Here is a 14,612-nt window from a genome sequence, read left to right on the forward strand (position 1 = left end):
ACGTAGAGATTCAAAATCTCCATTATCCTCTCGTCACTTTGGTCACAGGCAGCTGTGCCATCGAGCGTGTCACATAGCGCTCAGATATCAGTGGGCCTCACACAATCCACAAGTGTCCAATGTCCAAAAGTGTACGCAGAGATTCAAAATCTCCATTATCCTCTCGTCACTTTGGTCACAGGCAGCTGTGCCATCGAGCGTGTCACATAGCGCTCAGATATCAGTGGGCCTCACTCAATCCAAAAGTGTCCAGTGTCCAAAAGTGTACGCAGAGATTCAAAATCTCCATTATCCTCTCGTCACTTTGGTCACAGGCAGCTGTGCCATCGAGCGTGTCACATAGCGCTCAGATATCAGTGGGCCTCACACAATCCACAAGTGTCCAGTGTCCAAAAGTGTACGCAGAGATTCAAAATCTCCATTATCCTCTCGTCACTTTGGTCACAGGCAGATGTGCCATCGAGCGTGTCACATAGCGCTCAGATATCAGTGGGCCTCACACAATCCACAAGTGTCCAGTGTCCAAAAGTGTACGCAGAGATTCAAAATCTCCATTATCCTCTCGTCACTTTGGTCACAGGCAGCTGTGCCATCGAGCGTGTCACATAGCGCTCAGATATCAGTGGGCCTCACACAATCCACAAGTGTCCAGTGTCCAAAAGTGTACGCAGAGATTAAAAATCTCCATTATCCTCTCGTCACTTTGGTCACAGGCAGCTGTGCCATCGAGCCTGTCACATAGCGCTCAGATATCAGTGGGCCTCACACAATCTACAAGTGTCCAGTGTCCAAAAGTGTACGCAGAGATTCAAAATCTCCATTATCCTCTCGTCACTTTGGTCACAGGCAGCTGTGCCATCGAGTGTGTCACATAGCGCTCAGATATCAGTGGGCCTCACACAATCCACAAGTGTCCAGTGTCCAAAAGTGTACGCAGAGATTCAAAATCTCCATTATCCTCTCGTCACTTTGGTCACAGGCAGCTGTGCCATCGAGCGTGTCACATAGCGCTCAGATATCAGTGGGCCTCACACAATCCACAAGTGTCCAGGGTCCAAAAGTGTACGCAGAGATTCAAAATCTCCATTATCCTCTCGTCACTTTGGTCACAGGAAGCTGTGCCATCGAGCGTGTCACATAGCGCTCAGATATCAGTGGGCCTCACACAATCCACAAGTGTCCAGTGTCCAAAAGTGTACGCAGAGATTCAAAATCTCCATTATCCTCTCGTCACTTTGGTCACAGGCAGCTGTGCCATCGAGCGTGTCACATAGCGCTCAGATATCAGTGGGCCTCACACAATCCACACGTGTCCAGTGTCCAAAAGTGTACGCAGAGATTCAAAATCTCCATTATCCTCTCGTCACTTTGGTCACAGGCAGCTGTGCCATCGAGCGTGTCACATAGCGCTCAGATATCAGTGGGCCTCACACAATCTACAAGTGTCCAGTGTCCAAAAGTGTGCGCAGAGATTCAAAATCTCCATTATCCTCTCGTCACTTTGGTCACAGGCAGCTGTGCCATCGAGTGTGTCACATAGCGCTCAGATATCAGTGGGCCTCACACAATCCACAAGTGTCCAGTGTCCAAAAGTGTACGCAGAGATTCAAAATCTCCATTATCCTCTCGTCACTTTGGTCACAGGCAGCTGTGCCATCGAGCGTGTCACATAGCGCTCAGATATCAGTGGGCCTCACACAATCCACAAGTGTCCAGTGTCCAAAAGTGTACGCAGAGATTCAAAATCTCCATTATCCTCTCGTCACTTTGGTCACAGGCAGCTGTGCCATCGAGCGTGTCACATAGCGCTCAGATATCAGTGGGCCTCACACAATCCACAAGTGTCCAGTGTCCAAAAGTGTACGCAGAGATTCAAAATCTCCATTATCCTCTCGTCACTTTGGTCACAGGCAGCTGTGCCATCGAGCGTGTCACATAGCGCTCAGATATCAGTGGGCCTCACACAATCTACAAGTGTCCAGTGTCCAAAAGTGCACGCAGAGATTCAAAATCTCCATTATCCTCTCGTCACTTTGGTCACAGGCAGCTGTGCCATCGAGCGTGTCACATAGCGCTCAGATATCAGTGGGCCTCACACCATCTACAAGTGTCCAGTGTCCAAAAGTGTACGCAGAGATTCAAAATCTCCATTATCCTCTCGTCACTTTGGTCACAGGCAGCTGTGCCATCGAGCATGTCACATAGCGCTCAGATATTAGTGGGCCTCACACAATCCACAAGTGTCCAGTGTCCAAAAGTGTACACAGAGATTCAAAATCTCCATTATCCTCTCGTCACTTTGGTCACAGGCAGCTGTGCCATCGAGCCTGTCACATAGCGCTCAGATATCAGTGGGCCTCACACAATCTACAAGTGTCCAGTGTCCAAAAGTGTACGCAGAGATTCAAAATCTCCATTATCCTCTCGTCACTTTGGTCACAGGCAGCTGTGCCATCGAGCGTGTCACATAGCGCTCAGATATCAGTGGGCCTCACACAATCCACAAGTGTCCAGTGTCCAAAAGTGTACGCAGAGATTCAAAATCTCCATTATCCTCTCGTCACTTTGGTCACAGGCAGCTGTGCCATCGAGCGTGTCACATAGCGCTCAGATATCAGTGGGCCTCACACAATCCACAAGTGTCCAGTGTCCAAAAGTGTACGCAGAGATTCAAAATCTCCATTATCCTCTCGTCACTTTGGTCACAGGCAGCTGTGCCATCGAGCGTGTCACATAGCGCTCAGATATCAGTGGGCCTCACACAATCTACAAGTGTCCAGTGTCCAAAAGTGTGCGCAGAGATTCAAAATCTCCATTATCCTCTCGTCACTTTGGTCACAGGCAGCTGTGCCATCTAGCGTGTCACATAGCGCTCAGATATCAGTGGGCCTCACACAATCCACAAGTGTACAGTGTCCAAAAGTGTACGCAGAGATTCAAAATCTCCATTATCCTCTCGTCACTTTGGTCACAGGCAGCTGTGCCATCGAGCGTGTCACATAGCGCTCAGATATCAGTGGGCCTCACACAATCCACAAGTGTCCAGTGTCCAAAAGTGTACGCAGAGATTCAAAATCTCCATTATCCTCTCGTCACTTTGGTCACAGGCAGCTGTGCCATCGAGCGTGTCACATAGCGCTCAGATATCAGTGGGCCTCACACAATCCACAAGTGTCCAGTGTCCAAAAGTGTACGCAGAGATTCAAAATCTCCATTATCCTCTCGTCACTTTGGTCACAGGCAGCTGTGCCATCGAGCGTGTCACATAGCGCTCAGATATCAGTGGGCCTCACACAATCTACAAGTGTCCAGTGTCCAAAAGTGTACGCAGAGATTCAAAATCTCCATTATCCTCTCGTCACTTTGGTCACAGGCAGCTGTGCCATCGAGCGTGTCACATAGCGCTCAGATATCAGTGGGCCTCACACAATCTACAAGTGTCCAGTGTCCAAAAGTGTACGCAGAGATTCAAAATCTCCATTATCCTCTCGTCACTTTGGTCACAGGCAGCTGTGCCATCGAGCATGTCACATAGCGCTCAGATATCAGTGGGCCTCACACAATCCACAAGTGTCCAGTGTCCAAAAGTGTACGCAGAGATTCAAAATCTCCATGATCCTCTCGTCACTTTGGTCACAGGCAGCTGTGCCATCGAGCGTGTCACATAGCGCTCAGATATCAGTGGGCCTCACACAATCCAAAAGTGTCCACTGTCCACAAGTGTGTGCAGAAATTCTAAATCTCCCCTGTCCTATAGACACCTTTTTTCTCTTTTTTCTTATTACTATGTAGTTTGATGGATTTTGTCTACATTTCTACCAAAAATGAGGAAGGCTGGTGGAAGAGGCCGTGGAATTGGGCGGGGGTTAGCAGCTGGTAATGATTGTGTTGGTGGTGGATCTGATGGTAGTGTCAAGAGCAAAATAGGACCGAATGCAGGAGGTGCTGCCCCTGCGTCATCGTCTGGCTACATAAGGCCTCGAACGCTTAGTTTTCTAGGAGTTGGCAAACCGCTTTTAAAGGCAGAGCATCAGGAAAAAGTTTTGTCTTACATTGTTGACTCAGCCTCCAGCTCTATCGCCTCCTCTTCTTCAGTTGTAAAAAGTAAAAGCACTGAGTCGTCATTGGAGGCTCATGTTCATGAACCACACCTTTCCTTGTGTCCTTCACCCCAACCAAGATTGAAGGATGACGCAGGCCATACTACTGATTACTCCATGGAGCTGTTTTCACATACCATGCCTGGATTATCAAGTCAAATGGTGAATTACCAAGGCCAAGATGAATCTGACATGGAGTGCACTGATGCACAGCCGCTGATGGATGATTCTGCTGGTACATTCTCTCAGAGCACTACATTGTCCTCGCAGTGTACAGAGCCAGATTTTGACCCTGATGAGACTCAGGTGCCCCTTCCCGCACACTATACCACCATACACGGTGACACAGAGAAAGGTGCACATGACATAGAAGAGGAGGTGATGGATGACCCAGTTGTTGACCCAGATTGGCATCCATTGGGGGAAGAGGGTGCTGCTTCCAATAGCTCAGATGAGGAGCATCCACAGCAGACATCGACATCGCAACAGCTGTTATCTGGCAGGCCCGGAGCACTCCAAAGACAGGTTCCAAACATCAAAAGAGTTGCTGGACAGCTTGTCCAGAGGGTCAAAAGATCACAGCGTGCTAGGCCGCAAAATGTCTGCCAAAGTAGGAAGAGTGCAGTGTGGCACTTTTTTGAACAAAATCCTCATGATCAGGCCAAGGTTATCTGTAAGAAGTGCGCAAAGACCTTTAGCCGAGGGAAAAATCTGAAAAATTTGAATACCAGTTGCATGCTTAGACATTTAACCAGCATGCACTTGCAAGCGTGGACACAACACCAAACCTCAAGTGCCACATGTGCAACTGATCACAACGAAGGTAGTCAGCAATGCTACATTGTTTCCCCCACTGTAAGCCCACCGGTTAGCACAGCAGCAAATGTTGAGGTGTCGTTGCAAGGCCACAGCAGTCAGGGAATCCCACTGTTATATCAACGAAAGACTGATTCTAGGCCATCAGAAAGAACACCAACTCCATCACCATCATCAACCCTCTCTCAGTCCGCCCTGTCCACCGCTACTTCCACCATATGCAGCTCTCAAGTCCAGCTCACCCTCCCAGACACTATGAGTAGGTCAAGAAAGTACTCAGTCTCTCATCCGCGTACACTGGGTTTGAACGCCCACATTGCCAAACTAATCTCGTTTGAGATGATGCCCTTTCCGTTGGTGGAAAGCACAGCTTTCCACGAACTCATGGCCTATGCAGTACCACGCTATGACCTACCCAGTCGCCACTTCTTCTCTCGCAAAGCCATCCCAGCCCTCCACCATCATGTGAAAGACCGCATTGTCCATGCACTCAAGCAGTCAGTGAGCGGAAAGGTGCACCTCACAACTGATGCATGGTCCAGTCGGCATGGCCAGGGCCGTTACGTGTCCATCACTGCGCACTGGGTTAATGTGGTGGATGCAGGGTCCACAGGGGACAGCGGTGGTGGGACAGTGCTGCCTAGCCCACGGTATAGGAAACAGTTGGCTGTAGGCGTTCGACCCTCCTCCTCCTCCTCCTCCTCCTCCAGAAGCGAAAGCTCGTCCACAGAGCGCAGTCGTACGAGCACTCCATCTGCAGCTGCCACTGTTGCACACGATGTGTCCCCCTATCGAGCAGCTAGTGGAAAGCGTCAGCAGGCTGTGTTGCAGATGATGTGTTCGGGCGACAGACACACCGCCGAGGTGCTGGCCGAGTACTTGAAGCGACAAACTGAGTCATGGCTGGGCAGTGTACATCTTGAGGCAGGCAAGGTAGTTAGTGATAATGGCCGTAATTTTGTGGCAGCCATAGCCCTTTCAAAACTCAGCCACATACCTTGCTTGGCTCACACCTTGAACCTGGTGGTGCAGTGCTTCCTCAAAAATTATCCGGAGTTAACAGCCCTGCTCCAGAAGGTGCGAAGACTGTGCGCGCACATCCGCCGGTCGCCTGTACACTCCGTTCGCATGCAGAAGCTGCAGCGATTGCTCCACCTTCCCAACCACCGCCTCATTATCGACATTGCAACAAGGTGGAACTCCACCCTGCACATGGTGGAGCGGCTGTGTGAGCAGAGGCAGGCCATAATGCATTTGTGGGAGGATACACGGCCAGGCACTTTGAGAGCAGACATGGAGTTGACAGGCGTGCAGTGGTCGAAGCTGAAAGACCTTTGTAAAGTCCTTCAGTGTTTTGAGGAATGCACATGGCTGGTAAGCGCAGACGACGCCATCCTAAGCATGAGCATCCCACTTATGCGTCTGCTCATGCAAACTTTGATGCACCTTAAGGAGCAGGCGTCTGCAGCCAATGTTGATGAGGAGGAAGAGGAGGAGGGAATCCTTGATGACATTCAGCCATTGTCTGCTCAGGGACCTCTCCTGGACGAGGTGGAGGAAGAAGAGGAGGAGGAGGATGATGGGGATGATTACTTAGGGGAGGAGGATGCATCTCATGGGGCAAGTGAAAATGTTGGCGTGGCAAGGTCTGGTACAGGGTTTGTGCGTGACTGGAGGGATGTGGATTTGCCAGAAAGTGCTCCTCCACCCAGCACTCGCAGTGCATCATTGACACCGGGAACATTGGCCCACATGTCAGATTATGCCTTGCGGATCCTAAAAAGGGACCCCCGCATTGCCAAAATGATGAACGATGACGACTACTGGTTGGCCAGCATCCTGGATCCACGCTATAAAGGCAAATTACAAAACATCATGCCACAGGAGAACCTTGACCTAATATTGGCTAATAAACAAGCAACTCTGGTAAATCGGTTGCTTGAGGCATTCCCAGCACACAGCAGCGGTGATGGTTCTCACACGAGTCGTACGGGCCGGGGGCAGCTTGGCAGAGGTGTTCGTGGTGCACACAGCAGAAGTGGCATTGGAGACAGGGGTTTCATGACAATGTTGTGGACTGATTTTTCAAATACCGCTCACACAACTGGTAATACTGCATCGATGGAAAGTGACAGGAGACAGCAGTTGTCAACTATGGTTACAAACTACTTTTCCTCCCATATTGATGTTCTCCCACACAGGTCATTCCCCTTTGACTATTGGGCCGCTAAACTGTACACCTGGCCTGAATTGGCCCAATATGCCTTACAGGAGCTCGCTTGCCCAGCTGCAAGTGTGCTATCGGAAAGAGTCTTCAGTGCAGCTGATCAATCCTGACAGAAAAAAGGACCCGTCAGTCAACCCAAAATGTGGATGATCTAACCTTCATTAAAATGAACCACGCATGGGTTTCCAAGGATTTTGTCCCCCCTTCCCCTGATGACACATAGGGTGACAGAAAAATGGCTTGCTTTGGTCCACCTCTTCCTGGTACTTCACCTATTTCGCCTTTTGCATCAGCTGAATGTCCAACATCAACATATGCCACTTTCTAAAACTCCCTAACTGTGCTGCCTCCCCCCCCATGGCCGGGGTAACCACCTAGCGTACGACACCGTGCGAGTGCCATTGCCCTGGACAGGTGGGTAGGCCGACTCTTGGGCGCGGGCACTGGCACAGGGTCCCTCATAGTGCAATCAAGTGTCTCTGACGGTGGTGGTGCACACCCGCCGTCAGACACACCGCTGTACTATGAGGGGCCCAGTGCCAGTACCGACGCCGAAGAGTGGGCCCCCCTTGCTTGGGCAGGGACACAGCATTTGCAATCTTTACCTCTCCCTGCTCCTCCGCTGTGTAATCTGGGCCATCAAATCCATACTGTGCCTGACACCGTCTGAGCCTGCCTCCTGAGACATATATTTTGAATGTGTATGCTATCCATACATGTTATCCAGGGATACGGTACCCTTTCTAACCTTTGTGCAATGACGTGCAATCCATACTGGGCCTAACACCGTCTGAGCCTGCCTCATGCTGTATAGACATATATTTTGAATGTGTACGCTATCCATACATGTTATCCGGGGATACGGTACCCTTTCTAACCTTTGTGCAATGACGTGCAATCCATACTGGGCCTAACAACGTCTGAGCCTGCCTCATGCTGTATAGACATATATTTTGAATGTGTACGCTATCCATACATGTTATCCGGGGATACGGTACCCTTTCTAACCTTTGTGCAATGACGTGCAATCCATACTGGGCCTAACACCGTCTGAGCCTGCCTCATGCTGTATAGACATATATTTTGAATGTGTACGCTATCCATACATGTTATCCGGGGATACGGTACCCTTTCTAACCTTTGTGCAATGACGTGCAATCCATACTGGGCCTAACAACGTCTGAGCCTGCCTCATGCTGTATAGACATATATTTTGAATGTGTACGCTATCCATACATGTTATCCGGGGATACGGTACCCTTTCTAACCTTTGTGCAATGACGTGCAATCCATACTGGGCCTACCACCGTCTGAGCCTGCCTCATGCTGTATAGACATATATTTTGAATGTGTACGCTATCCATACATGTTATCCGGGGATACGGTACCCTTTCTAACCTTTGTGCAATGACGTGCAATCCATACTGGGCCTAACACCGTCTGAGCCTGCCTCATGCTGTATAGACATATATTTTTAATGTGTACGCTATCCATACATGTTATCCGGGGACACGGTACCCTTTCTAACCTTTGTGCAATGACGTGCAATCCATACTGGGCCTAACAACGTCTGAGCCTGCCTCATGCTGTATAGACATATATTTTGAATGTGTACGCTATCCATACATGTTATCCGGGGATACGGTACCCTTTCTAACCTTTGTGCAATGACGTGCAATCCATACTGGGCCTAACACCGTCTGAGCCTGCCTCATGCTGTATAGACATATATTTTGAATGTGTACGCTATCCATACATGTTATCCGGGGATACGGTACCCTTTCTAACCTTTGTGCAATGACGTGAAATCCATACTGGGCCTAACACCGTCTGAGCCTGCCTCATGCTGTATAGACATATATTTTGAATGTGTACGCTATCCATACATGTTATCCAGGGATACGGTACCCTTTCTAACCTTTGTGCAATGACGTGCAATCCATACTGGGCCTAACACCGTCTGAGCCTGCCTCATGCTGTATAGACATATATTTTGAATGTGTACGCTATCCATACATGTTATCCAGGGGTACGGTACCCTTTCTAACCTTTGTGCAATGACGTGCAATCCATACTGGGCCTAACACCGTCTGAGCCTGCCTCATGCTGTATAAACATATATTTTGAATGTGTACGCTATCCATACATGTTATCAGGGGATACGGTACCCTTTCTAACCTTTGTGCAATGACGTGCAATCCATACTGGGCCTAACACCGTCTGAGCCTGCCTCATGCTGTATAGACATATATTTTGAATGTGTACGCTATCCATACATGTTATCCGGGGATACGGTACCCTTTCTAACCTTTGTGCAATGACGTGCAATCCATACTGGGCCTAACACCGTCTGAGCCTGCCTCATGCTGTATAGACATATATTTTGAATGTGTACGCTATCCATACATGTTATCCGGGGATACGGTACCCTTTCTAACCTTTGTGCAATGACGTGCAATCCATACTGGGCCTAACACCGTCTGAGCCTGCCTCATGCTGTATAGACATATATTTTGAATGTGTACGCTATCCATACATGTTATCCAGGGATACGGTACCCTTTCTAACCTTTGTGCAATCACGTGCAATCCATACTGGGCGTGAGAACGGCTGGCGAGCTTTTAAGCAAGCTACAGCACCTGTCCAGACAAGTACAGGGATTCCCTAGCGAGGAGACTTATTTGATTGTTTTCAATGTTGGGACAGCAATTTTTGGGGAGCACTATACTCTGGAGAATGATAGATGGGGCCCACCATACACTGGAACATTCCAAAGGTGGACATCAGACACTGGAGCAGCATGTACAGGGCCCATTATACACTAGAGCATTAGAAATGGGGCCCATTATGTTTGGAGCATTATTTGGGCCCATAAGACAGTGGAGCTTCATCCATGGGGACCAACATATACTGTAGCATTATGTGGAGCTCATCATATACTGTTTCAAACATTATATGGGACCAATGATTCTGTATGGAGAAATAGATGGGCCTCGTCATGAGATGTAAAAAGTGAGGTATTTTTCATTGTACTATACCGCTATTTATCTGCCGTATCGGAGCATGATGAGTTGTGGTATGTGTTAAAGGGGCGCTCTTTCGCCCAGGGCACATGAAAACCTGCAGCCAGCCCTCCCCCCCCCACAACTTTAGCCAAATAACACCCATTTTTCAGTGCGTAACTTATATTATGAAGTTAATTAAGGTTGACAAGCTTAAGTAAGAAGAATTGATGTTTTTGGCATTCAAATGGGCACTGTTGGTGTGTTTCCTGTCCTCCTCTCACTGCCGACTTTTATTGCCCATTGACTTACATTGGGTTTCGTGTTTCGGGACGACCCCAACTTTTCCCTTTAATCGGACGATCTTGCTCGACCCGACTTTTGGAAAAGTCGGGTTTCACGAAACGAAACGCGACCCTAAAAAACCAAAAGTCGCTCAACTCTAGTGATAACCACTACACTACAGAAACCGGCTGCGGAAGGTTACTGTGCTCATGACGAGCCATCGAGAACAAAGACTCAACGTCAAAAGCTTTAATATCAACGCCTAATGTCATGCTTCTATCCAGTTTCGAACTGGGGACCGTTCGCGTGTGAGGTGAACGTGACAACCACTCCACTTCAGAAACTCCATGCAAAGCTAAAGATGTTTAAACATGCTGAAATGAACTTGAAAAAGAAAAAAACAGCCAGCCAAAGTCAAGAGGTCTTCCTCTATGTCTGAAGACAGGACAAAGTGCATTTTGCAACACAGGAACCTTTCATTTGTCAGGCTATTGGAGAAAAAGAACAAACAGGGAAACAAAACCATGCTCCACAAAACATTCTCATGCCTTTGTCCAAAAGCCAAAAAGAAAAAGCACCTAGATGCCTGCTTTCGCACCTTGATCCTATCAGGTGTTACTTGAATTAGGAACACTTAGACACTGTCAAAAACACACATGCTTGCCAAAAGCAAAAACGGGTAGAAATAATCACATTGGTAAAAGTAATGCTCATTAAACCAGCAATAGAATATGCTAACTAAGGCTAATTAAGCCAACAATATACGTTTGTGATCAAAATAAAGAAAAGCCACATGTTTCTGCCCGGGATCAAAACAGGGAACTTTCAGGAGGATGGCAAACAGGACAATCACTACACTACAGTAATCAGACAAGAGCATTTACTGTGGTCATGGCAAGGATTAAAGATCACGCACTCATTGTCAAGAGCGCTAGTTTGCAAGAGAAACGCTGTGTTTCTGCCCAGTTTCGAACTTAGGACCTTTCACGTGTAAAGCGAACGTGATAACCACTACACTACAGAAACCAACCGATTCAAACAAGCAAAAAATGCTGTGGTCATGGCAAGCAATAAAGAACAAGCACTGAAAGTCAAAAAGATCGTTTTCCAAGAGAAAAAGCTGTGTTACTGCCCAGTTTCGAACTGGGGACCTTTCGCGTGTAAGGCGAACGTGATAACCGCTACACTACAGAAACCAAATGCAACTGCTTACTTTGGTGACAACACGCAATCGAGATCAAGAACTGAAAGTCAAAAGCTTGGATACCAAAGGGTAACAGCGTGTTTCTGCCCAGTTTCGAAGTGGGGACCTTTCGCGTGTTAGGCGAACGTGATAACCACTACACTACAGAAACCGGCTGTGGAAGGTTACTGTGGTCATGACGAGCCATCGAGAACAAAGACTCAACGTCAAAAGCTTTAATGTCAACGCCTAATGTCATGCTTCTATCCAGTTTCGAACTGGGGACCTTTCGCGTGTGAGGTGAACGTGACAACCACTACACTTAAGAAACTCCATGCAAAGCTAAAGATGTTTAAACATGCTGAAATGAACTTGAAAAAGAAAAAAACAGCCAGCCAAAGTCAAGAGGTCTTCCTCTATGTCTGAAGACAGGACAAAGTGCATTTTGCAACACAGGAACCTTTCATTTGTCAGGCTATTGGAGAAAAAGAACAAACAGGGAAACAAAACCATGCTCCACAAAACATTCTCATGCCTTTGTCCAAAAGCCAAAAAGAAAAAGCACCTAGATGCCTGCTTTCGCACCTTGATCCTATCAGGTGTTACTTGAATTAGGAACACTTAGACACTGTCAAAAACACACATGCTTGCCAAAAGCAAAAACGGGTAGAAATAATCACATTGGTAAAAGTAATGCTCATTAAACCAGCAATAGAATATGCTAACTAAGGCTAATTAAGCCAACAATATACGTTTGTGATCAAAATAAAGAAAAGCCACATGTTTCTGCCCGGGATCAAAACAGGGAACTTTCAGGAGGATGGCAAACAGGACAATCACTACACTACAGAAACCAGACAAGAGCATTTACTGTGGTTATTGCAAGCATTAACGATCAAGCACTCATTGTCAAAAGCGCTAGTTTGCAAGAGGAACACTGTGTTTCTGCCCAGTTTCGAACTGAGGACCTGTCGCGTGTAAAGCAAACATGATAACCGCTACACTACAGAAACCAACCGATTCAAACAAACAAAAAATGCTGTGGTCATGGCAAGCAATAAAGAACAAGCACTGAAAGTCAAAAAGATCGTTTTCCAAGAGAAAAAGCTGTGTTTCTGCCCAGTTTAGAACTGGGGATTTTTCGCGTGTGAGGCTAATGTGATAACCGCTACACTACAGAATCCGGATGCAAGCGCTTACTGTGGTGACAACAAGCAATCGAGATCAAGAACTGAAAGTCAAAAGCTTGGATACCAAAGGGTAACAGCGTGTTTCTGCCAAGTTTCGAACTGGGGACCTTTCGCGTGTTAGGCGAACGTGATAACCACTACACTACAGAAACCGGCTGCGAAAGATTACTGTAGTCATGACAAGCCATCGAGAACAAAGACTCAACGTCAAAAGCTTTAATATCAACACCTAATGTCATGCTTCTATCCAGTTTCGAACTGGGGACCGTTCGCGTGTGAGGTGAACGTGACAACCACTACACTTCAGAAACTCCATGCAAAGCTAAAGATGTTTAAACATGCTGAAATGAACTTGAAAAAGAAAAAAACATCCAGCCAAAGTCAAGAGGTCTTCCTCTATGTCTGAAGACAGGACAAAGTGCATTTTGCAACACAGGAACTTTTCATTTGTCAGGCTATTGGAGAAAAAGAACAAACAGGGAAACAAAACCATGCTCCACAAAACATTCTCATGCCTTTGTCCAAAAGCCAAAAAGAAAAAGCACCTAGATGCCTGCTTTCGCACCTTGATCCTAACAGGTGTTACTTGAATTAGGAACACTTAGACACTGTCAAAAACACACATGCTTGCCAAAAGCAAAAACGGGTAGAAATAATCACATTGGTAAAAGTAATGCTCATTAAACCAGCAATAGAATATGCTAACTAATGCTAATTAAGCCAACAATATACGTTTGTGATCAAAATAAAGAAAAGCCACATGTTTCTGCCCGGGATCAAAACAGGGAACTTTCAGGAGGATGGCAAACAGGACAATCACTACACTACAGTAACCAGACAAGAGCGTTTACTGTGGTCATGGCAAGCATTAAAGATCAAGCACTCATTGTCAAAAGCGCTAGTTTGCAAGAGGAACGCGGTGTTTCTGCCCAGTTTCGAAATGAGGACCTTTCGCGTGTATAGCGAACGTGATAACCGCTACACGACAGAAACCAAGCAATTCAAACAAACAAAAAATGCTGTGGTCATGGCAAGCAATAAAGAACAAGAACTGAAAGTCAAAAAGATCGTTTTCCAAGAGAAAAAGCTGTGTTTCTGCCCAGTTTCGAACTGGGGACCTTTCTCGTGTGAGGCGAACGTGATAACCGCTACACTACTGAAACCGGATGCAAGTGCTTACTGTGGTGACAACAAGCAATCGAGATCAAGAACTGAAAGTCAAAAGCTTGGATACCAAAGGGTAACTGCGTGTTTCTGCTCAGTTTCGAACTAGGGACCGTTCGCGAGTGAGGTGAACGTGACAACCACGACACTTCAGAAACTCCATGCGAAGGTAAAGATGTTTAAACATGCTGAAATGAACTTGAAAAAGAAAAAAACATCCAGCCAAAGTCAAGAGGTCTTCCTCTATGTCTGAAGACAGGACAAAGTGCATTTTGCAACAAAGGAACCTTTCATTTGTCAGGCTATTGGAGAAAAAGAACAAACAGGGAAACAAAACCATGCTCCACAAAACATTCTCATGCCTTTGTCCAAAAGCCAAAAAGAAAAAGCACCTAGATGCCTGCTTTCGCACCTTGATCCTATCAGGTGTTACTTGAATTAGGAACACTTAGACACTGTCAAAAACACACATGCTTGCCAAAAGCAAAAACGGGTAGAAATAATCACATTGGTAAAAGTAATGCTCATTAAACCAGCAATAGAATATGCTAACTAAGGCTAATTAAGCCAACAATATATGTTTGTGATCAAAATAAAGAAAAGCCACATGTTTCTGCCCGGGATCAAAACAGGGAACTTTCAGGA

The 14,612-nt window shown here is 46.9% G+C and overlaps 4 non-coding genes across 4 annotated transcripts; all 4 read right to left on the reverse strand.

Annotated features, from left to right (window-relative positions):
* Nucleotides 1-11,383: 11,383 nt before the first annotated feature.
* Nucleotides 11,384-11,456, reverse strand: TRNAV-UAC (transfer RNA valine (anticodon UAC)). The gene has a single exon. It is a non-coding gene; the product is annotated as a tRNA-Val (tRNA).
* Nucleotides 11,457-11,553: 97 nt separating this feature from the next.
* TRNAV-UAC (transfer RNA valine (anticodon UAC)) lies at nt 11,554-11,626 on the reverse strand. The gene has a single exon. It is a non-coding gene; the product is annotated as a tRNA-Val (tRNA).
* Nucleotides 11,627-11,712: 86 nt separating this feature from the next.
* Nucleotides 11,713-11,785, reverse strand: TRNAV-AAC (transfer RNA valine (anticodon AAC)). Its single transcript has one exon. It is a non-coding gene; the product is annotated as a tRNA-Val (tRNA).
* Nucleotides 11,786-12,882: 1,097 nt separating this feature from the next.
* TRNAV-AAC (transfer RNA valine (anticodon AAC)) lies at nt 12,883-12,955 on the reverse strand. The gene has a single exon. It is a non-coding gene; the product is annotated as a tRNA-Val (tRNA).
* Between the last annotated feature and the right edge of the window lie 1,657 nt (nt 12,956-14,612).

The sequence above is a fragment of the Dendrobates tinctorius genome, unplaced genomic scaffold (assembly GCF_039654945.1).
Source record: "Dendrobates tinctorius isolate UK_male_01 unplaced genomic scaffold, ASM3965494v1 ptg000432c, whole genome shotgun sequence".
Lineage (NCBI taxonomy): Eukaryota > Metazoa > Chordata > Amphibia > Anura > Dendrobatidae > Dendrobates > Dendrobates tinctorius.